This window comes from Microcaecilia unicolor, chromosome 2, assembly GCF_901765095.1.
Source record: "Microcaecilia unicolor chromosome 2, aMicUni1.1, whole genome shotgun sequence".
In the NCBI taxonomy this organism is placed as follows: domain Eukaryota; kingdom Metazoa; phylum Chordata; class Amphibia; order Gymnophiona; family Siphonopidae; genus Microcaecilia; species Microcaecilia unicolor.
The window spans coordinates 59,833,924-59,859,496 of record NC_044032.1 but is presented as its reverse complement, the minus strand read 5'-3'; the positions used below and the strand labels follow the sequence as shown (position 1 = coordinate 59,859,496).

At 43.5% G+C, this 25,573-nt stretch overlaps 1 long non-coding RNA gene across 1 annotated transcript; it reads left to right on the top strand.

Annotated features, from left to right (window-relative positions):
* The first annotated feature begins 9,574 nt into the window (after positions 1–9,574).
* Positions 9,575–9,904, top strand: LOC115462026. The gene is made up of 2 exons (XR_003940786.1): positions 9,575–9,664; positions 9,854–9,904. It is a non-coding gene; the product is annotated as an uncharacterized LOC115462026 (long non-coding RNA).
* Positions 9,905–25,573: the final 15,669 nt, after the last annotated feature.

Below are 25,573 nucleotides of genomic sequence, written 5' to 3'. Positions count from 1 at the left end.
TTACGTACTCTTGTTTTGAAGGAGCAGCATTGACTGCCCATCAGATGAAGAAAAATGTTTAAAATTTTATTTTTGGTCTATTATATATTTCATTCCAGGATGCTGGTTTATGTCATCTCAGTCCTTACACCATAAAACCCACCACGGACTTTACAGTTTTAGCAAGCTCAGTGGGTCTTTTACTAAAGATTAGCTCAAGTTATCTGCAACAGGGCACATAGGAATAAAATGGGCCCTGCTGCAGATAACTCGAATTAATCTTTAGTAAAAGACCCCCTCATTTATTAAGTATCTCATCTCAGAAGGTCTGAGGTTTGATTTTTCTTGGACAGCCTGCTTGAGGGGGTCTTTTACTAAAGCTTAGCTCCAGTTATCTGTAGCAGAGTCCATTTTATTCCTATGGGACCTGATGCAGATAATTCAAGATAAGCTTTAGTAAAAACCTCCTTAGTTTTTATTGGCTCCAATTACCTTTGAGCTGAAAGCTGTTTAAATTCAAGCAGGGATTAGACACTTGGTTGTTGAATGATTGTTTTGGGGAAGCAGTTGAGACTGTTGGTGGATTCTAGGTGAACATGTTTAGCAGTTTTTGTTTTGGAGATTGGGATAGTTTTAGTTCATTTTCAGACTTTGCTTATTTAGTTTAGGGCTGGTCTTTCCTGTCTTGTGTCCCAGATTATGTATATTTTTAGGAACTATTTATTGTCGTGTTCTTCTAATCCTTCATTTTAAGTTGTACTCATATGTCATTGTTATTGCTGTGTTTTTTTTTAATCATTACAATAATTTGATTTCTGGATTGTAAACCATCATGTTTAAAGTAAGTTTTCGAATGCTACTAGAACAAATCTGAGATCCTTATCCTTTAGTTTTAATTGTTATTACAGAGCAGGGATCATAAAACTGAAATGAGTTAACCATTACACAGTTCAATAGAGCTTCCTAGTTACCCAGTTCCATGAGGGTGATTTTAAGCCAGTCCTGAATTTTCGACAACGTCATCCTAGTGTATTATTGGAGCCGCAGCAATGATTTCAATGGTTAGAATCAGGGACAACAAATCCCAACTTGCTTTGGGATGCAAGTTTAAAACCAGGTCTGGCCAAGAAGTTCCTTTTCTGGTACTGGGCAACTTGCAGCTCTGGTTCAGGGTTTTTGTAACTTAGATCAAAAATCATTTATTTTTGCTAGGCCCAATCTCTACTTTTAAAGGCTATGGTATGCATGCTGCATGCAATGATTACTGAAGGGAATATAAATGAATTATTATAGAAACCCTTTATTTCATCTAGTTTTTGAGAATATAATAAAACAAATGACTGTTACAAGTTCTCCAGCTGTATATATTTGCATAAAGTCTTGTGCTAGGATTAATAAAAGAATGGAACATATAACATTACTTGTAATATCTCAGAGTGGGGGAAGGATGAAAAATCATTAATTATTTGTAATGGGATCTTTAATTATAAGAAAGAACATAATCATTACTGTGAAATGATGTACTGCTTCCATCAGCTTTATGTACCAACGTTCTGTCTGATTACTTTCTCTATTATATGTGCAAAATTAATTATTGGATACTAATTGGATAAAATTGTAATCTAAAACACCAAAGAAAATAAAAAGAAAAAATCAGAACTTTGGCATAAGAACTTAAGAAATGTCATGCTGGTTTAGACCAAATGTTCACTGAGCCCAGCACTTCTGTCTCTGACAAAGGCCAATCCAGGTTAGTAAGGCATACCTGGCATGATCTCAAAGAATAGGTCCATTCCTGGTTGCTCACCCTCAGAGATAAGTGGAGCCTTTCCCCATACACTTAATAATAGTTTATGGATTTCTTCTCCAGGAACTTGTTTCAACCTCCTTTGTAAACTCAGTTCTGATATGTGCATTGAAAACATGACACAAATGCTCCAAACTGATTGTTCAGACAGCTCAGAATACAGCGGCCAGACTCATCTTCGGAAAACCAAAATACGAAAGTGCAGCACCACTACGCAAGAAACTACACTGGCTCCCACTTAAGGAACGTGTCACCTTTAAAATATGCACATTAGTGCATAAAATCATTCACGGTGAAGCCCCAGCATACATGTCCGACTTGGTAGACCTGCCACCCAGAAACGCCAAAAAATCATCCAGAACTTTCCTCAACCTCCACTTCCCTAAGTGCAAAGGCATAAAATATAAAGGACTACACGCTTCAACCTTCTCCTACAAGAGCACGCAACTCTGGAACGCACTACCACGCAGCCTGAGAGCGGTCTACGAGTTGACAGACTTCCGCAAACGATTGAAGACCCATCTCTTTGACAAAACATACCGCAAGGAGCAAAACATATAAATCCCATACACATCATAACAATGCCTCAAGATATTACCCCACGTACTCCACGTCCCCGTACTCTCCCATTCAATATCTACCCACAGATAAAAAATTGTCTACCCCATCACTCACTTGCTATTATTCGATCAGCGTAGCAACTCCCCCACACCACATCCTTTAGTTTCCACGCCCCTAAGGCGACTGATCTGATCTTGTCATCCTTAATCTGCTCACAATGTAACCCATAATCGAATTGTAATGTAATGTAAGAAACTGTATTCCCATCATTTACAATGTATTGTAAGCCACACTAAGCCCGCAAATAGGTGGGAAAATGTGGGATACAAATGCAACTAAATAAAATAAATAAATAAATTAAAAAGGGGGTGGGGGAGGGGGAAGAAAAGTATTTGGTTGATTTGTTTAAACTTTATTACCTGTTGGGTTCATGGAGTGTGCCCTGTGTCTTAGTATTATTTCAAAGGGTAGAAAACCATGCTCTCTATATTGCTGCTGCTGCTGCTGCTACTACTACTACTATTTATCATTTCAATAGCACTATTAGATGTACCCATTTCATCCCACTCATGATTTTATAGACCTCAACCTTATCCACTCTCAACTATCTTTTTCCAAGCTGAGAGTTCTGTTATACAGTATCTCTCTTGAGATGGGGGTGACCAAAACTGCACACAATACTCTAGGTGCAGTGGATCATAAGGGCAATCTCTATTTTTTTCTCTCCATCCCTTTCCAAATAATTCCTAGTATTCTATTTACTTTTTTGTTTACATGGTGACTTGTTGCTTTTTGGTTTGTGTCAGTTTGATCTATTATGGGACTCATTTTCAAAACAGAAAAATGTCTAAAAAAACAGCAATTTAGTAGACCCTGAGCTATATAAGGCCATTATATTATCATTTAAAGAAATGAACCCTCAAAAACTCCAAGGGTAGACAATCAAAATAAACTCAACCCTCAATTAGAGTCCAATATTATCATAGGTTTCTATGTGCACCTGGAAAAAAGGGAAGTTGCAAAATACTCCACAATTTGTTATGGTGCTTGTGATTGATGGATTGCTCTGTAGAGCATCTTTTTGTTCTTGTCACCATCTTGAATCCACTTTTCAGAGTGAGTTCTTCCTCCTGATGCAGCAGTATTTGTGAAACAAACCCTTATAGGGATGTTCCGCGAGTACTGTATCTGCATCTTTTGCCTCATAGAAAGAAGTGGTTCTTAGTTTGAACCAGTTGAAGTCTTCACAGGGAAGCAAAGCTGTATGTCGGAGGCACTTGGAAGATAAGTGATGGAATACAGTCTTTTTTCTTCAGCTCTCTTTTTTTGAATTTTTGTTTGTTTCGTTTTTTGTGGACTTCGAGCTAAATGAGTTTTATATATATATATATATATATATATATGTGTGTGTGTCGACTGACTAGCAAAGAAGAACAAAAATCCTCCACAGCAAAGTCACAAGAAAAGCACACACAGCGGGGGTGACACCAAGGATGATGCAGAATAAAAACGTCCAATGTACTGAAACAGTTCACCTCAGAGACTTCATTCACAGTATAATGGACTCAGTAAAATGGACTTGACACGAATCGTGTTTCGGCCACCAAGGCCTGCCTCAGGAGTCCCTGTGAGTTGTAAGATTGCATCTGCACAACTCTGTAGATGTGTCAATAGAACCTAAAGAAGTCTAAATAGAATGACGCTGTCAAAAAGGTTGCGACTCTGTTTTTTTGGCTAGTCATTTTTTCTTCATTGTGGAGTTTTTTGTGACTTCCCTTTTTTCCAGGTGCACATAGAAACCTATGATAGTATTGGACTCTAATTGAGGGTTGAGCTTGTCTTATAAGATTTGATTACCTATTCTTTGAGTTTTTGAAGTTTTATTTCTTTAAATTATAGCATAATGGCCTTATATAGCTCAGGGTCCACTAAACTGATGTTTAGCGAATGAAATATTTTTATGGTTGATATTCTTGAATTTGCTTCCTCATTTTGTGTATGTATGTATTTGAGAAAAATTCAAACATGCATGGGATAAACATAAAGGAATCCTGTTCAGAAGGAATGGATCCTAAGGAGCTTAGCTGAGATTGGGTGGCAGAGCCGGTGGCGGGAGGCGGGGATGGTGCTGGGCAGACTTATACGGTCTATGCCAGAGCCGGTGGTGGGAGGCGGGACTGGTGGTTGGGAGGTGGGGATGGTGTTGGGCAGACTTATACGGTCTGTGCCAGAACCGGTGGTGGGAGGCGGGGCTGGTGGTTGGGAGGCGGGGATAATGCTGGGCAGACTTATACGGTCTGTACCCTGAAAAGGACAGGTACAAATCAAGGTAAGGTATACACAAAAAGTAGCACATATGAGTTTATCTTGTTGGGCAGACTGGATGGACCGTGCAGGTCTTTTTCTGCCGTCATCTACTATGTTACTATGTTATTGAGGACATGGCTCAAGCATGGCCTATGAGTGCCGTTGCCGCTGTCCAGTCCGGGCAAAGACTGGAGGTGATTTTAAGATATGGGGGAGGGAGGGAATTGCTAGATCTTAATGGGACTGGCCCACGAAAGGGGGTGGGGGAAGAAGGGAAAGAAATGCAGATACACCCCCTGTTGAAAATTCTTGGCTATGCAACTGATTTAACAGCTGGGAAAGACCCAAGTTAAGGCACACTGCGGCCACTTTTTACAGCAGCTTAGTAAAAGGACCCCTATAGGTTGTATTTGTATGCACGGTAGTAGTTGTGTGTTGGGGGTGGGGAAAATGGGAAGAAGGGGGATCTGAGGGACCCCCTCCTTAATTTCTACCATAGGTCCCAACATGCCTAATACTGGCTTTGTGGACATTGATAGGCAATCTGGCTGCTCCTCCATAGAAAATCAACAATCATCATAAGTAACATGAAGAATCTTGAAATTATAGAAATTTCCAAACAGTATTCTGACCTTCTAAAATTAATCTTTCCTGTAAGAGAGAGGGGTTGCAGTGGGGATATTAATGATCTATTTGTAAAGAATAATGAGGGAGTCAAAAGGTGTACTTGTTTGTGGTGAACTTGCATTTATTTGATAAATTAACTTGTCCGACTGATTAGTGCTGTACGGTTAAAATTAGGATCCCCTTGTTCAAGCATTTTCAAGATATGCATAGAATCAGCTCAAAGCTTACTCTATTTGTTTAATCAGCCCAGAAATTTTAAGCTATGAGTTTGAACTGACCTACTTATAGATAATAGGGACATCAAGAATGCAGAAAGATGTTGGTTACTGTGTGCGTGTGTGGAGCAGAAGGGGGTGTGAGATAATGCCAACTGGTTTCCCCAATATGCTTTTCTGTGAAATCAGATAAAAAGAAATATTAGCAACACATAAGTAGATCCAGAAGAAGACATGGAGACAATTTCATATTACTTGTAGATTTGCAAAGTTGACAGGTACATTTTATCTGCAGACTTTACACCAATTTCCAGAGTGAAGTACTTACATTCGCTTTGGAAGCTGCGTAAAGAAAATGCCCACTTCCTTTTTTGTGTATCTATTTTTCTGACCAAAACTACAAGCATGCTTTTAGAATTCAAAAGTAGGTTAGTTATTTCAATCCTAGAACTAACCTGCTCCCATGATCTATTACATAAGCAAACTAATGTACATGTATCATGGAACTAATGACACAAATAGGGGCATTTTTGATATAACGTCTAAGTCCGACTTTTTTTTGTTGTTGTTGAAAATACTGTTTTGAACAAGGTTTTGTGCTTTGGATGTTTTGTTTTTTTGTCCATTTAAAACAAAACAAACAAACAAAAAAAACAACAACAAGTGCAAAACATAAAGATTCATGCCATTGGGATGCAGGAGCAACCAGCATTTTTAGTAGACTGGTCTCTAAGATATTCCAGGAAAGCAATGGGGCAACCTAGAGGGCACTTCTGTGCACTTCATAAAAATGCTCCCAGGTACACATCTCACCTTTTCTCCTTTATCTTGTCCCCTGAGCCCTCCAAAACCCACTACCCCCCTCTGTACACCACTACATAGCACTTATGGGTGAGAGGGGCACGTATATATGGGTACAGTAGGGTTTTGGTGACTTTGTGAGGGGTCCCAGTTTCCACCACAAGTGTGACAGGTAGTAAGTCCCCCACTCCATAGTGCACTGCACTACACTACACTACTCCAGGGACCTGCATGCTACACTAATAGCCCTGACTGTAACATCTGATGCTGTCCACAGAAGCAGGTAAGTCATATTTTTATTCACATTTTTGGGGGGTGGGAGGGGGGTCATTGCTACTACTACTACTACTACTTGACATTTCTTGGATGGGAGAGACTGGGGAGGGGGTTCTCGGATGGGAGAAGGGGACGGGTGGGGAGAGGACTGGGGTTCTTGAATGGGAGAAGGGGATTGAGGTGGGGAGGGGGTTCAAGGATGGGAGAAGGGGATGGGGAGGGAGTTCTTGGATGCTTGAAGGGGACGGGTGGAGAGGGGACTGGGGTTTTTGGATCGGAGAGACTGGGGAGGGGGTTCTCGGATGGGAGAAGGGACGGGTGGGGAGAGGACTGGGGTTCTTGAATGGGAGAAGGGGACTGAGGTGGGGAGGGGGTTCAAGGATGGGAGAAGGGGATGGGGAGGGGGTTCTTGGATGGGAGAGACTGGGGAAGGGGTTCTCAGATGGGAGAAGGGGACGGGTGGGGAGGAGACTGGGTTCTTGGATGGGAGAAGGGGACTGAGGTGGAGAGGGGGTTCTTGGATGGTTGAAGGGGACGGGTGGGGAGGGGACTGGGGTTCTTGGATGGGAGAAGGGGACTGGGTCTGAGAAGAGGCAATATGGGAAAATGGGGGCCATGCCTGGGGCTGGTGGGAAAATGGGGTATGCGTGGGTCAGGTGGGAGAATGGTTCTGAAAAGGGGAGCCCTAATACAAGGCATGTGGATGAAAGGGGCTGGAACTGGGGGCTGAAAAGGAGGTTAGGTGGGATAAGAGGCTGGAGACTGAAAAGGGGCAGGGGCTGAAACTGGGGACTGGGGGCTGAAAAGGGGACAGGGAGAAGTGGCTGGGGGGCTGAAGCTCGGGACTGGTGGGAGAAAAGGGCTGGGGCTGAAATGGGGGACTGGTGGGATAGTGGGGCTGGAACTGGGGGCTGAAAAAAGGGGCGGAGAGAGGGGCAGATCCTGGATGGGGAGCAAGAGGGAGGGCAAACCCTGGATGGATGGGAGAGGGAGGGCAAATGGTGGATTGAAGGAGCAGAGAGAAAGGGCAGACAGTGGATGGAAGAGATAGAAAGGGCAGACAGTGAATGGATGGGGGAGAGAGAGAGGGCAGACAGGGGCATATGGTGGATGGAAGGGGCAGAGATAGAGGGCAGATGTGGATGGAAGGAGCAGGAAGAGAGGGCAGACATTGGATGGAGGGGACAGCAGTGAGGGCAGACACTGGATGGCAGAGAGAGACCGAAGACAGATGCTGGATGGAAGGAAGACAGTGAAAAGAAGATGAGGAAAGCAGAAACCAGAGACAACAAACTGTAAATAAAATATATATTTAAATTTTTTTGCTTTAGGATAAAGTAGTATTGTAGATATGTTAATAAATGTTTATAATAGAACATGCAAACAAGGTAATCTTTTTATTGGACTAATTTTAATACATTTTGGCTAACTTTCGGAGAACAAAACCCCCTTCCTCAGGTCAGGATAGGATACTGTAACAGTACTATACTGTATTGACCTGAGGAAGGATGTTTTGGCCTCTGAAAGTTAAATATATTAGTTCAATAAAATGGTATTTTATTTTCTAAATTTGTTTTATTTCTATTTGTTAATTTGTAAAGTGGTGATTGGTATTTGTTAGTTTTTTTTCAAATTTACATCTGCTGTCTTTATATTTTGCACAGTACTAGGGGACATTTTCTGTTTCTGTGGTGTTGCATTGTATGCAGAGTCTGGCATCTTGGGGTTTCATTTTATTTTTTGTCTAAATAGAAAGTTTATGATTACTTATTCTATAGTGGATTAGGGTGTATCTGTGTTTGTGAAAAAGACATGGCTTTCAGTTGGCACTGACTGCAGGATCAACAAGCCCTGGAGCTGGGGCCTTGGAGCTCGGAGGGAGGGGTGGCGGGCCCTGGAGCTAGGGTGAGGGCGGAGTTAGGGTGGGGGCAGGGCTAGGGTGGGGCCCCACCAAATTGGTCTGCATAGGGTCCCGCACTTGCTAAGACCGGCCCTGCCTGTGTGTTTGACCCTGCCTGTTCCTGGACATCTCTTGATTTCTGCCTGCCTAAAGACTCTGGTTAGTTTATGGATTACCCTTGTTTGCCGCCTGCCTAGAGACTTTGCCTGGACCTGATTACTGCTTTTGTTAGCCACTTGTCTAGAGACTTTGCCTGGACCTGATTACTACTTTTGTTAGCCACTTGTCTAGAGACTTTGCCTGGACCTGATTACTGCTTTTGGTAGCCACCTGCCTAGAGACTTTGCCTGGATGTGATTGTTTGCTGCCTACTATTAAAGTCTCTTCTAGTTATCCTGTGGTTCCTGCCTGTTATGTTCAACCTTGCTTTTTGCTTGGGTGATTTGCCTGCTGCTGCTGCTCCTCGGCAGTGGTCCAAGGGCTCACAAACCTAGTTGCCGCGTTGAGAACGTGACACCTTAACATGCCCCCTTGAGATTTGAATGCACTGCAGAAGAACAGCATAGAAAAATAGGTTTTGAAAATACTGATTTGGACGTTTTTGTGAGAAAGGCATGGTTTATAGCATATGCGTTGTGCTGTTCATGTGACTAAAATTTAGCCCTAGCCATTTACACCAATGAAAAACTGGTGTAAATGCCCACACCTAATTTTAGGCATGGAATGGGTTATTCTGTACACTGCGCTTAAATTTTAGGAATGTCTGTGACCTGCCCATGTTCCTTCCGTGGCCATGCCCACTTTTGAGATCCACATGGTAGAATGTACGCAGACTATTTTACAGAATATGCATAGCGAGTAGTGTGTGTATGTCAGACTTATGAGTTCTTGCAGCAAGTAGAGCGCTGTTGAGCCCGGTACTCGGACCAAGTTCTGCTTGGCGGCCGGACAATCCCGGGTTTCACCAGTGCTGACCGCCATTCCCCAGAGGTTGAGCCCCTAGGTGTGGGTGGCCTGCAGGACTTACGAGACGAAGCTGGAGAACGGGGTGGTGGACGTATCGGCCAGGCAAGAGAGTGATCCAGGTACAGGCAAAGGCAAGAGAGTAATCCAGGTACAGGCAAAGTCAGTAGGCAGGCAGCAGGCAAGAGAGTAATCTAGGTACAAGCAAAGTCAGTAGGAAGGCAGCAGGTCAAGAGAGTAATCCAGGTACAGGCAATGTCAGTAGGCAGGCAGCAAGCAAGAGAGTAATCCAGGCACAGGTAGAGTCAATAGGCAGGCAGCAGGCAAGACAGTAATCCAGGCACAGGTAAAGTCAATAGGCAGGCGGCAGGCAAGAGAGTAATCCAGGTACAGGCAAAGTCAATAGGTAGGCAGCAGGCAAGAGAGTGATCCAGGTACAGGCAAAGTCAGGAACGAGGGACAAGTAGACAAGAAGCAAACTGCTGAGCAAGTAACACCTACCAAAGTAGAAGCCAAAGCATGGAATCCAGGAAGAGCTCAGCTGATAAAGTGCTGGCGTCTGCATCAGCAGGGAGAAGGAGCATAGCCATAGGACAAGAGCAGGGGAAGGAGGAACTGGAAGACCAATAGGAGAGAAGCAAGGGAAGCCAGGCAGAGAGAGAGAGAGAGAGAGAGAGAGAGAGAGAGAGAGAGAGAGAGAGAGAGAGAGAGAGAGAGAGAGCAGACACAGGTGCATGGAAGCAAAGCAATTAAGGAGCATGCAAACCCTGCTCTCTGAACAAACCCAGAGAAGAACTACACACACATGGCTCAGGGCAGTGCCAGTCAAGTGTGCGTGTCGACGGGACCCCGCGCAGCCCAAGGATGCTGCTTGCGTTGAGGTAGGGGACATGACAGTGTAAATTCTAATTAGTGCCAATAATTGTCGTTATCCAATTTTCGGTGCTGATTGGCTTGTTAAGCAATTGAGTTGCACACACAAATCAGAATAGCACTATATAGAATCTGCAGGTTAGTGGATTTTGGTGGCTCCGTTTTTGACTGTATAATTTGCCCTTGGAAAATAAAGCACAGAAAGCTGAAAATACTATCTGCCCATGAATGTTTTCCTTCTGCAACCTACACATTCTCCCAAGAACAGCTCTTCTAAATGTGGCTAAAAGTGTGTGCAACAATAGAAATGAATTTTTAGCTATATTCAGTGAGGGCAATTTTGAAATGGCTAATTCATATGGGAAATTATCACTTTTCGCTTGCTTTAACAGCTTCAAAATTGTCTTTAAAATAGACATTTTCTTGCTACATGGAAGGTTACAAAAAAGTACTAATCACATTACTTATTTATTTAAATGTATTTTGGGCCATGTTTACTAAAAAGCATCTGCCCTTCATTTGCCACACAGGTACACATATATCACATAGGTCCATGTTATATCCCAGGGGTTCCCAAACTTTTTAGGTTCATGGCACCCTTAGTGTCCGAGCAATTTTTTGTTGCACCCCCCCCCCCCCCGGCCACATGAGTCTTCACCCCCCCCCCCGGCCACATGGGTCTCCAACCCTCCGCCAACCACATGGGTCTCTGCACCCCTCCAGCCAAGCCACATAGTTCTCCCTTTCCCTGCAGCCCCCTCTTCCCAGAAAGTCTAGCACACCATTCCATGCAGCCTGTCTCCTCTCATAAATCCAGCACACCTCTGCCTTCCCCAAATCCAGCATCGCTCACTACTTTTCTTCCTGCAGGTCCAGGATCACTGCCACTTCCTTCTTCTTTCCCCGCTGCTGCTGCAGTGCTTGCATCTTACATTTTTGGGTCATCCTTGATTCACACAGGCAGGCAATCCAGGGCCTTCCCAGTCTGCCGTGTCTGGCCCTCTCTGATGCAACTTCCTGTTGCGAGGACCAGACGCGACAGAGGGAAGTCCCCTTAGTGCCTGTGTGAATAGCAGATGGCCCGAAAATGTAAGCTGCAAGCACTGCAGCGGTGGCAGGGAAAGAAGCAGGAAGCGGCAGATGCCTGTCCTGCAGGAGGCGAAAGTAGGAGTGATGCTGGATTGTGGGCTGTGGGAGGAAAGTCAAGATTTGCCGTGGCATCCCTGAGAGTTTGCTGTGGCGCACCAGGGTGCCACGGCACACAGTTTGGGAAATGCTGTAATATTGTACCTGCACTATCTGTCTGGGCAAGTAACATGGGCCTTAGTACACACCTATACACCTACCCCCAAATTCTATAAATGGCACCTAAAGTTGGGTGCACAAATATGCACCCAATTGTAGAATAGGATCAGTTACACGCATAGCATAATTAGCTAATTGGTGCTAAATTGGCACTTAATTGGAGATAAGTACCAAGAAGTCGCCCTAACAAACACTAATTAACAATTGCATGCATAACTGACTTACACTCTTATTCTGTAAATTGAGCACCTAACTTTTCTCATGCACAACTTCAAAGGGGGCATGGCCAAGGGAGGAGCATGGTCAGGTCAGGAGCATTCTAAGAATTTCTGTGCATGACAGTAGTTAGGTACAAGCATTTACACCAGACTACATGGAACTGCCTTTATAGAATTCACACTGCCTAACTTTGGGCACCATTTATAGAATCTACCCCTTACAGGATAATTCTACAACTGTGTGCCTAGATATAGGTGCTCAGAAAGCACCTGATAGGCACATATTACACAGCAGCTGTATCAAAGGTCTTACTAAAATCCAAGTAGACTACATCCAGTGCATGTCCACTATCTAATTCTCTGGTCAATAAGTCAAAGAAATCGATCAAAATCATTTGGCACAATTTTCCTTTGGTGAAATCATGTTGCCTCGTTGGATTCCAGGAAACTCGTTATCCTTTCCTTGAACAGCACCTCCATTACCTTTCCAACCACTGAAGTAAGGCTTACCAGCCTATAGTTTCCCATTTCTTCTTTGTCTCCACTTTTGCGAAGAGGGACCACATCTGCTCTTCTCCAATCCTGTGGAACCACTCCCGTCTCCAAGGATTTATTAAATCCTGTGCAGGAGGAATGGATCCTCAGAAGCTTAGCTGAAATTGGGTGGCGGAGCAGTTGGGGGGAAGAGGGGGTGGTGGTTGGGAGGCGAGGATAGGGGAGGGCAGACTTATACGGTCTGTACCAGAGCCGGTGATGGGAGGCGGGACTGGTGGTTGGGAGGCGGGAAATACTGCTGGGCAGACTTATATGGTCTGTGCCCTGAAAAGGACAGGTACAAATTCAAGGTAAGGTATACACATATGATTTTGTCATGGGCAGACTGGATGGACCATGCAGGTCTTTATCTGCCGTCATCTACTATGTTACTATGTAAATCTTTAAGGGAACTCACAGAAACATCTAGGAGCTCCCTCAGGATTCTGGGATGGATCTCATCTGGCCCTGTGACTTTGTCCATTTTCAGGCGCCTACTTTTCTTTATAGAATACTAGCGTAACAGGGTATTTACATACCTGTATGCTCTTTAGCTGTGAGAACTTAAGGAAACCATAGAGTTGGTGCTAAGTGCGTACACCCAAAGTGCTGGTGATATACATGTAACTCACTCCCCTGTTTATTAAGCTGTACCTCAGCCTCCAAATTCTAGCAACCCTAGAAAATAAAGGATAATCAGGTTGTCCTAGTTAACCCACTTCCTTCACTCTCTTTTATTGTTGTCCTGCTTATGCAACACTTATAACTCTCATTCAACCACTTTCAGCCAGTCTTTATTCAGCAGTTAAATCACTAATCACTAACTCAAGTAGAGCATATCTGATAGAAATAGAAAAATACTTGAATTCCCTGACTTATAGGTTCCAACATTTCAAAATGATTGGAGGGGGGGCATGCCAAACACAATACATATGACCCCTCCTGGACAAAATGATGGCGCTTGCTCAATATTGGGGTGCTCAGCACCTACTGGTACCCACAGAGCTGGCTCTTATACCCTGATTGTCTCTATCAGGCACAACTCAGAACTGTTTCTCCAACAATCTGCAATTCTACTGTCTCCAGTACTGAAGCCACTGTTCTGAAGAACTTATCTGAGCTTCAGACACAATGCACCTCAATACAGTTTTCCTCTTCCTTTCTGGCAGAGATCAGCTTCATAAAATGAACTTCTCTGTCAAGTGTTTGCTAGCTTTATAAAATAAACTTCTCTGTCAAGTGTTTGCTAGACTTTTCATCCAAAATGCTCACAGTTCACAAGTCTCCCTCTAAAGAAAGGCATGGAAATTTATTTTTTATTTTTTTTTACTTTCCACAACAGCACTGGTACTGATCCGAATTTTAACTCTCTTTAGCAAGGTTTCAGTTTACTTTCTCTTATGCAGCCACTTGCTCCTCAGTATATCAGTTTCTAAAATCAAAATCAATGTCTCACAACTGCATTTCTATCACATGCCTCAAATGCTCCTGCTGTAGCAATTTCTTAAATATAATTATTTCTTACTTTTTCAGGCATTCAGTCACTCCAGTCAAGTCCCATGGGTGTTCTCTGTTTAACTGGTTCTCTCCCAACTGAAAGGAATTGCTTCTTTTTCTTCTGTCACTTTCAGTGCTCATAAGGTAGCCCAGCACTCCTCTGCTGGCCAAAATGCACACAATAGCTTTCATGCACAGCTTTGTGATCCACAAGCAATTTCTTGTCCCCCACCCTCCCACCCCTACAGCTTTTTGCAGCAAAAAATTCCACGCTCAGCTTTGCTCTCCCAGGTAGAACTTAATTCAGGCACAGCACTAAACTCCCAGCCCCTGAGTGTAGTCTGAGTTCAGCATAGCTCTCCAGCTGTGCTGAACCTTTACTTCATTATTCAGCTACAGTCTCCGTCATCACTGCTGCAGCTTTCTTCATGTGTTGATGGGGTTTGGGTCCCTCTGGCATGCTGCAGCTTTCTTTGCAATGGTCATAGCATCCATCTTTTTCTTGTGCGGGCTGAAATTAGTTATTCTCTAGCACACTAAATGTCATGCCACTATGGGACGTTTCACTTTTTTGGGTGTCATGGTGATCAGGGTCCCCATGACATTGACTTTTAGATGTCTGTTTGTGCTGCTTATCTTTAGATGGTGGGGCCACACTTCTCTGCCACTCCACAGCTTCTAATTTCATCTCCTCTCCTACTGATTTTCTGTACACATAGACCTGTGTGTGAGTATTGGGAATGAAAGAGATAATAGAGGGCTAAGAGTGGGCGATAATGATATTACACAGGAAATTTATCAACTGCCCTTGGCTGTTAAGGGAAGTAGTTATAGAGAAGAGCTAGTAAAAGAACTGGGTAGATCAAAAGGCACGTTCTATTGTGTTTCTATAAATGCTAGATCTGTGGTTAATAATTGACATATATTAAATAATATCATAAGGGGGGGAAAACAGCTTGATTAAGGGGTGTAGTTACTAAAGTGCACTAAAGGGATAAAACAAAATTCTCACCTGAAACAGATGTTTTCTGTAGACAGTAAGATTGATAAGGCATACAAATGAGTGACATCATCCGTTGGTGCTGGGATGGAACTGCTATCCCAGAATTTAGAACTTAGTGCAAAGTTTTGAACATATGTGACTCATACTATACACAGTGGTCTCCTCAGCCCTTCAGTTAGTTCCAAAGTTTAAAATATTCAGGTAACTTTCACGGAGGTAGAAGAGATTTTGTGCTTTATCAATCCTGTTGACTTTGGAAATCATCTGTTACAGATGAACAACATTGCGTCAACAAGTATAATTGAGTCAGGCACACAAGTGAGTGATTCCAAAGCTTAGAATAGCTCAGTCTTAAATTGTCTTAGTCTTTTGAGCAGCCCATACAGTTGAATGCAAGAATTACTGGCGTATAGGGACAGACTGGCCAGCATTTCTGGGATAAGCAGTATAAAATGTTTTGTACATTTTTGGGATCTTGCCAGGTATTTGTGACCTGGATTGGCCACTGTTGGAAACAGGATGCTGGGCTCGATGGACCTTTGGTCTTTCCCAGTATGGCAATACTTATGTACTTATTGATTGACCAAAGACACTGTCCTGTGCTGAAGCCTGGTCAAAATAATAATACACAGTGAAAGTATGGAGAGAAGACCATACAGCTGTTTTGCAAAAGGTGTTTAGTAAGGCAAACGTTAGGAGGGCCACTGTGGCTGCAGTAGCTCTAATCTGATGAGACTTGACCTTTAAAATGAGAGGAATATTCACTTGTTCATAGCAGAATCTACTATAATAAAACTCACCCTCAACATTCTGAAGACAACATTCTGAAGTCACTCAGTCACTCACTGAAGGGTTCATGGATTCATGGTGGTGAAGCCAGAACACTGACCATGTCTCTCTGCCCCGCCCTCGCATGACGGACCAATCAGAAAAAACACCCTCAACATTCTGAAACACAAAGGACCATCACAACACCGTTCCCAGGCAACACTAGGCAACGTAAGACGGACTAATCAGAGGAAACTACGTGACAATAAGGGAGGAGCATTCCCCAGCAGAATGGCTCATTATCTGTGCAGCACGGAGAGCACAGAACCACCGCTGGAACGAGAGAAGAATATTCCTGCTGTGGGTATGTGCAAAAATAGACCAGGGGAGAGGGGGGGAGGGAAATTTTTAAATGCCTAATGCCAGTACTGAAGAGTGCCAGAAGGCCTATAGCACAGACTATATTTGGGATCGCTTGACATGGAGTCAGAGGAGCCGGAAAACAACGTGCCCGTCACCATCTGGGACAAGGACAAGCTGCGGCCCAGCTGGAAGGATTACCCGCGACCCAGCCAGCAGCAAACAGCGACCAAGGAAGGGGGAGGAGTAGGGAAACACGCGGAGCGTGTTTCCCTACTCCTTCCCTGCCTAGGAATCGCTGGAGACTGGCTGCCAAACTAACGAAACAACTGCACACCGACGCACCACCTCCATCATTAGAAAGGCATCCACTCTTTCTTCAACAGAAATGCAAACTAATAATACAAAACAAACAAAGAATACATGGTTTCTCAGGCGGCTGCAAGTAACTCCCCACCCCCTTCCTCTTCCCCTTTTGCCGAAGCGGCCAAGGACGTGCCCAACCATCCCCAGCCTCAGGCAAGCTGTCTCCCACCTCGGGGATTCCCCGAGCACCCGGAAAAAGACGGTGCTGATTCCTGCAGCGCATAAATGTTCCAGCATTCCCCTGCAGCTGGCCTGAAATGGACCAAACATACCGGATCACCCCCCGATGGCCCGAGACCGTGCTCTTCTCCCTTCCGCCAACTTAAAACAACAATCCCCATCCTCAGGCAAGCCGTCACCCACCTCCAGGATGCCCAGAACCCCAGCCCAATGGAAAAAGATGGCGCTGCTTCCAACAGCACATTTCTCTTCCAGCATTCCCCTACAGCAGCTCTGAAACGGCCAAAAAATACCAACAGACAAAGAACGTGCTCCTCAACCTTCCGCCCATCTAAAACAACACTGCTGCCTCAGCACAACACAAAAAAAAAAACCATGCAAAAAAAAAACAACACTCAACAAAGGCTGACACCCCCTACAACCACATTTACATTTCACCAACAGAAAGACCCCCCTCCACAAACCTCCTTGACAAAACCACACACACACAATACAACAGAAACACACCCTCAAAGCCACACACCAATCCAACCCACTTTGCCAGCACAGCACAGCACATCCCCCAACCCCCAAGCACAAAACAAAACAAAACAAAAAAAGACACACATCAACAACCTGCACACACACCGCACCCTCACACACACACAAAATAACTCTGTGACACATACACACAAAAAAAACCACATGCTAGCGCCCGTTTCATTGGTTTCAGAAACGGGCCTTTTTTACTAGTTGTATATAAGAAGCCAGACAGTTTGTTAGAGTTCTTTTTGCATATGTCATACCAGTTCTGTTAGGGTTGAATGAGATGAAAAGCTGAGTAATTTTTCAGAACGATTCAGTTCTTTTTAAGTAAGAGGCCATTTGCAGTCTAGTATTTGGTAAGAGCTTGATATACCACCCTTAGCTGGATATCAGAGTGGTTTACTACTGGCAGCTAAAATAGAGTAGAAAGAGCAGAGAGAAGGAGAATGAAAGAATAGAGTCCATCGAGTCCAGGAACTTTACTACTCTTTAATTTGTCAAATTGCCCCTTTATATCTTCAAGGTCTACTGAAATTTGTTTCAGTTCCTCTGACTCACCACTATTGAATACCATATCTGGCACTGATATCTCCCCCACATCTTCCTCAGTGAAGATTGAAGCAAAAATTTCATTTAGTCTTGCCTCTATGGCCATGTCTTCTGAGTTTCCCTTTTACCCCTCAGTCATCTAATTGTCCAACTGATTCTTTTACCAGGCTTCTTCCTTCTAATATATCTAAAACAAGTTTTTATTATATGTTTTTGCCTCTAAGGCAATCTTCTTTTCAAATTCTCTCTTTGCCTTCCTTATCATTATGTTATTTCCTATTATCTTCATTTGGATCCTTCTTTCATTTTCTGAAGGATGTTCCTTCAGCTCGCATATTGGATTTCCTGTGTTTACTTATTCCAGTTTTAAATCAAATTGGATCATGTTATGATCAATCACTGATATTAAGTGGCCCAAGCCCCATTACCTACTCCACTAGATCATGCACTCCACTAAGGACTAGGTCTAGAATTGTTCATCCTCTTGTTAGTTCCTGAACCAGCTGCTGCATAAAGCATTCCTTGTCTAGGAACTTTACCTCTCTAGCATTCTCTGATGTTACATTTACCTAGTTAATATCATGTAATGTGATTCATTCTCCCCTTCCTTATGGCATCAGAGCAGTTCAAAATATCCAGTGATATGTCAAACATAAATCAGGATGAGACAACTGGTGACTAACCCATTGCTCCCTTATCTGTGGATTTACAAATAATATAGGGGGGGGGGGGGGGTTCAATATTCAGCAGGTGTGGTAACTATATTAATGTAAATGCATGAATAGCAGCCTAAAATGGGTTGTTTAAATTGCTAAATAGTACAATATGATCCATATATTTGTGGGCTAAGGTAGGAGAGGAGTGAGGGCAAGCTATAAAATTATGGGCCAATATTTAACCCACTGTGTTAAGTGGCTTGAAATCCACTCAGAGCCACAGGCTGAACTAACCATGGTATTCAATGCCAGGGCATGTGTAGCTCCCAGTATTGAATATCCGGGTAGAAGCAAAGAAACATAGAAAAATCAAGACAGATAAAGACCATATCCAGTCTGCCTATCAATGCCATCTACTATCCCTTCTTCTTCTTTGGTGATCCAATGTACTTATCACAAGCATTTTTGAATTCAGATACAGTTTTCATCTCCACCACCTCCACATGGAGGCTGTTCCATGAATTTGTCACCCTTTCCATGAAGACGTATTTCTTCAGGTAACTTATGAGTCTGTCCCCTTCAGGTCCATCCTATACCCCTTCATTCCAGAGTTTCATTTCAACTAAAAGGCACTCGCCTCCTATGTTTTTTTGCCACAGAGGTACTTTTCTATCATAACTTCCCCCTACCACCTTTTTTCCAAAGTATACATATTGAGATCTTTAAGTCTGTCCTCATACACTTTATGATGAAGACTGCTGATCATTTTAGTGGCTGCTCTCTGGACTGACTCCATCCTGTTTATATTATTTTGAAGGGGTGGACTCCAGACTTGTACACAATATTCTAAATGAGGTCACACCAGAGCCTTATACAGGGGCTTCATCACCTCTTCTTTCTTACTGGCCATTTATCTTCTTAAGCACTCAAGCATCCTTTTAGCTTTCTCAATCACCTTTTCTACCTGTTTGGCCACCTTAAGATCATCATATACAACCACACTCAAGTCCTGCTCCTCTTTTGTACACAAAAGTTTTTCATCCCTTAAACTGTACCATGAAAAATGAAGTTGCAGAACTATTGTTAGCAATATGTAATTTATCTTTAAAATCAAATGTGGTACCGGAAGATTGGAGGGTGGCCAATGTAACACCAATTTTTTTTACAGAGGTTCCAGAGATGAATCAGGAAATTATAGACCGGTGAGACTGACGTCAGTGCCAGGCAAAATGGTAGAGACAATTATAAAGAACAAAATTACAGAGCATATTCAAAAGCATGGATTAATGAGACAAAGCCAAAATGGATTTAGTGATGGGAAAAAATGCCTCACCAATCTATTACATTTCTTTGAAGGGGTGAACAAACATGTGGATGGTCGATATTGTGTATCTGGATTTTCAAAAGGCATTTGACAAAGTACCTCATGAAAGACTCCAGAGGAAACTGGAGAATCATGGGATAGGAGGAAGTGTTCCATTTTGGATTAAAAACTGGTTAATAGATAGAAAACAGAGAGTAGGGTTAAATGGTCAGTATTCTCAATGGAGAAGGGTAGATAGTGGGGTTCCCCAGGGGTCTGTGCTGGGACCACTACTTTTCAACATATTTGTAAATGATCTAGAGATAGGAGTAACTAGTGAGGTAATTAAATTTGCTGACGACACAAAGTTATTCAAAGTTGTTAAAACGCAAGAGGATTGTGAAAAATTACAAGAGGAACTTACAAGACTGGGCGTCTAAATGACAGATGATGTTTAATGTGAGCAAGTGCAAAGTGATGCATGTGGGAAAGAGGAACCCGAACTATATCTACGTAATGCAAGGTTCCACGTTAGGAGTCACCGACCAAGAAAGGGATCTCGGTGTCGTTGATGATACATTGAAATCCTCTGCTCAGTGTGCTGCGGTGGCTAAGAAAGCAAATAGAATGTTTGGTATAATTAGGAAAGGAATGGAAAACAAAAGTGAGGACGTTATAATGCCTTTGTATCGGTCTGTGGTGCAACCGCACCTCGAATATTGTGTTCAATTCTGGTGACCGCATCTCAAAAAAGATATTGTGGAACTAGAAAAGGTACAGAGAAGGGTGATGAAAATGATAAAAGGGTTGGGATAACTTTCCTATGAGGAAAGCCTGAAGCATCTGGGGCTCTTCAGCTTGGAGAAAAGACTGCTGAGGAGAGGAGATATGATAGAGGTCTATAAAATAATGAGTGAAGTGGAACAGGTAGACGTGAATCACTTGTTTACTCATTCTAAAAATACTAGGACTAGGGGGCACACAATGAAGCTACAAAGTAGTAAATTTAAAACAAATTGGAGAAAATATTTCTTCACTCAACATGTAATTAAACTCTGGAATTCGTTGCCAGAGAATGTAGTAGAAGCAATTAGCTCAGATGGGTTTTAAAAAGGTTTGGATAGCTTACTAAAAGAAAAGTCCATAAGCCATTATTAAAATAGACTTGAGGAAAATTTCTAGGATAAGCAGCATAAAAATGTATTGTACTGTCTTGGGATCTTACCAGGTATTTTGTGACCTGGATTGGCCACTGTTGGAAACAGGATGCTGGGCTTGATGGACCTTCGGTCTGTCCTGGTATGGCAATACTTATGTATATTTTGCCATATTGGCTATTTCCTTTTTCAGCCTTCTTGCTGTCCTAACTGTATGCACTTACTTACTTAGCTGGTTAGTAGACCAAATATTGCTGCTAAGTGGCTAAGTTGTGTTACAAGTTATACAGGCTGCAACACTAAATACACAGATTAAATTGAAAAACTGGCCCTGGCATTTAACTTAAAGTCAGTCTTCTGGCTGAATACTGACTTCTAGCTGTACAGTTCTAAATTTCAGCCATACTTGGCCTGTAGCATGACATTTTTTCCAGTTGACCATCCCTATAGTTAACTCTTTTAAACTGAATTTCATTTTATTATTTTCTCAAGGTTTCCAAAAAGTTGCTTTACATGGAGGGGCATAATGGAACAGAAACGCCTATCTCCATGGGCGTTAATCTCCGAGAACGGGTCCGTGAAGGGGCGGGGCGGATCGTATTTTTTAAAAGAAAAAGACGCCCATGTTTTATTCGTCAAGGTGTGAGCTGGGCGATTTTGCTTTTCAGCGATAATGGAAAATGAAATCGCCCAGCTCAAAAACGAATAAATCCAAGGCATTTGTTCGTGGGAGGGGCCAGGATTCATAGTGCACTGGTCCCCCTCACATGGCAGGACACCAACCGGGCACCCTAGGGGGCACTTTTACAAAAAACAAATAAAAGGTAAAAGAGCTCCCAGGTGCATAGCACCCTTCCCTTGGGTGTTGAGCCCCCCAAATCCCCCTCAAAACCCACTGCCACAAGTCTACATCATTACTATAGCCCTAAGAGGTGAAGGGGGGCACCTACATGTGGGTACAGTGGGTTTGGGGGGGGTTGGACGACTAATAGCATTAAGCAGCACAATTGTAACAGGTAGGGGGGGGGATGGGCCTGGGTCCACCTGCCTGACGTCCACTGCACCCCCTAACAACTGCTCCAGGGACCTGCATACTGCTGCTTGGGAGGAGGGTATGACATTTGAGGGTGAAAGTAAAAAGTTGTGAAACATCATTTGTTGTGGTGGGAGGGGGTTAGTGACCACTGGGGGAGTCAGGGGAGGTCATCCCCGACTCCCTCTGGGGGTCATCTGGTAATTTAGGGCACTTTTGGGGGCCTTATTCGTAAAAAAACAGGGTCCAGGAAAAGTGTCCTAAATTCTAGCTCAAAACTGTTCCATTATCGGCGAAGGGCGCCCATCTCTGTTCGCCCGATAACCACGCCCCAGATCCTCCTTCGACACGCCTTCGACACGCCCCCGTCCACTTTGTCCGCATCCGCGACGGAGTGCAGTTGAAAGCGACCCAAATTCGGCTTTTGATTATACCGCGTTATTCGTTTTTGTGAGATAAACGCCCATCTCCCGATTTAGGTCGGAACTTGGGCGTTATTCTCGTTCGATTATAAGCAGGATAGTAACATAGTAGATGACGGCAGAAAAAGACCTGCACGGTCCATCCAGTCTGCCCAACAAGGTAACTCATATTTGCTGCTTTTTGTGTATACCCTACTTTGATTTGTACCTGTGCTCTTCGGGGCACAGACCATATAAGTCTGCCCAGCACTATCCCCGCCTCCCAACCACCAGCCCCTCCTCCCAACCACCGGTTCTGGCACAGACCGTATAAGTCTGCCCAGCACTATCCTCACCTCCCAACCACCAGCCCTGCCTCCCAACCACCGGCTCTGGCACAGACCGTACAAGTCTGTCCAGCACTATCCCTGCCTCCCAACCACCAGTCCTGCTGCCCACCACCGGCTCTGGCACAGACCGTATAAGTCTGCCTAGCCCTATCCCTGCCTTCCAACGACCAGCCCCGCCTCCCGATCTTGACTAAGCTCCTGAGGATCCATTCCTTCGGCACAGGATTCCTTTATGCTTATCCCAGGCATTTTTGAATTCCGTTACCGTTTTCATTTCCACCACCTCCCGTGGGAGGGCATTCCAAGCATCCACTACTCTCTCCGTTTAAAAATACTTCCTGACATTTTTCTTGAGTCTGCCCCCCTTCAATCTCATTTCATGTCCTCTCGTTCTACCACCGTCCCATCTCCGGAAAAGGTTCGTTTGCGGATTAATACCTTTCAAATATTTGAACGTCTGTATCATGTCACCCCTGTTTCTCCTTTCCTCCAGAGTATACATGTTTAGTTCAGCAAGTCTCTCCTCATACGTCTTGTAACGCAAATCCCATACCATTCTCGTAGCTTTTCTTTGCACCGCTTCAATTCTTTTTACATCCTTAACAAGATACGGCCTCCAAAACTGAACACAATACTCCAGGTGGGGCCTCACCAACGACTTATACAGAGGCATCAACACCCCCTTTCTTCTGCTGGTCACACCTCTCTTTATACAGCCTAACAACCTTCTAGCTACGGCCACCGCCTTGTCACACTGTTTTGTCGCCTTCAAATCCTCAGATACTATCACCCCAAGATCCCTCTCTCCGTCCGTACCTATCAGACTCTCCCCGCCTAACACATACGTCTCCCGTGGATTTCTACTTCCTAAGTGCATCACTTTGCATTTCTTCGCATTGAATTTTAATTGCCAAACCTTAGACCATTCTTCTAGCTTCTGTAGGTCCTTTTTCATGTTTTCCACTCCCTCCGGGGTGTCCACTCATTTGTTTAAGTCCTTCATTTTCTCTTGCTTAGTGTTAGAAATGTTTTTTCTAAACTTATAGTTGCAGGCCATTAAAAAGGCATAAAGTTGAACTTATAATTTATATATATAGTGTTTTGAAAAAAAAAAAGTGATGAGCTCTTTTTTTTCTGCCAGGAACCTTAAAGGGGGAAGGAAATAAGAGAGACATATTTGACATATGGTAGTCTTATGTTTACTCTGTACTCATCATCTGAAGCCTCTTGTAAACACATTTTGATACAAGGTGAAACATTCACATACTAATTATGCAAGTTCTTTACATCAACCAATTCATTCTCTGTGCTTGCAGCATCCTGTGCACTTGACACATTCACCTACTACTGTTTTCCACCTGTCACTAATCACACGGCAACGTTAAACTATTTTTTTTCTGAGCCTGTTTTAGAAATGATTGATGAAAGCATCTTTTCTTTCTGTTTGGTTTTTAATTTTTCCTTTTTTTATTCTGAAGCAACTTACCTTGACTTTAAATTACCTTCATTTCACTGTAGAAAGGAGAATCTCAAAAAGTTATTTTTAACAATTGCTATGTACTGTTTCTGCAAAACTCTTATTCAGTTAAATATCACATATAGAGTTAGACATTCCACTGCAGTAACATGATCATGGCAACTCCAGTCGCCCCCTTGGACACCCTGCAAGGTCAAAGATAATGATTTTTATGGTTAAACATGCATTCCATATATAGTTTTTGGCAGCAGCTGTGTCCGTGTGAAAATGACACTTGAGAGAGATCTTCTGCACCTGTTTTCTGAGGATAAGAGGCTGAAGCACAACAAGACGTGGCTGGTCCAGAGCCCTAGCTTCTACTTTATAGACGCAACAAGACTCATTTGTTACTATTCAAACTCTGTACATTGGTCACTGTATTTATGCACAGATAGATATGTGAAGGATGTGATCCAACCATAATCAATGCATAATCAAAGATGAAGAGTAAGATGAGGATGTCATGAAGTTTTAAGTTTTCAGTGCCCTGTAATGGCAGTAGATAATTGAGTTTGTTTTTCATATATTCCAAGATGGCCACTTAGTCCAGGCTCTCTTGGGCTGATGTCATCAGGATTTTGCAAACTAAATGTACGTGCACCCATCTCTATCGCCTGTCGAGTCTCAACATGGATCCCCGAATCTGTCGGTACATCATATTCAGTTCTCTTATCTGAGCTGAGGAATGCTGGAAACCGAGATGCCCTCACCGCATAATTGCCCCAGGACCAAGCTTACCTGACTTGACCCGATGCAAAGAATTTGGCACTATGGTGTGCTGTTTCTTTCCCCCTTCGAAAGCTACAACAAACCAGACCCGCACTTTGTCCATCGAAGATTGATTGAAGCCACAGTGACACACTTTTGTCTTCCCATACTAGAACAGAGGCGAGCAGAAGACTGGACTCCCTAGATATGTGGTGGCTCTTGGGCCTGGTAGGTAGTGACTCTAGTAGTTGACTCCCTGCGGTGACAGGTGCTCTACAGTCGGGAACTCCCCTAACTTGCAATTGTGTCCCATCTGGGGTGTGCAATCAGCACAGAGGTGCTTAGAGTTCATCAACCGAAATGCCCCATGTGCTGCCTAGTGTGAATGTAGCTCTGCTTTGTTCTCAGACTGATTAGAACGTGGTCTAATTGAGCTGCATGAACTCCCATAAAAGAACGGCAGCCCAGCCAAGTCACTATCATTCTCAGTTATCCCCTAACCCATAAAACCTCCCTCTAAGCTGCTTCACAAACTGAACCCCAAATAGAGCTAATCATGAGCTCTACCCCAAATAAAGCTGCATGACCGCCCCATGGAAGAATGGAGCCAGAAAATCTAATACAGTGATTCTCCAACCTACAAATACCATCCTCCGAGTTACAAGCGACTCCAATGGAACAACTCATGGTCCCTATCAACCCCACGGCACTGAGAAAGGTTTGACAATGAGCAGCCCTAAAGTACAGAGAAAGGTTTCTCAACAGACCCCCCATTGCACCCACAGCTCCAAAGTGGCACCAACTATGGAAGAATAGGAGAGGAACAGGCTGGTTT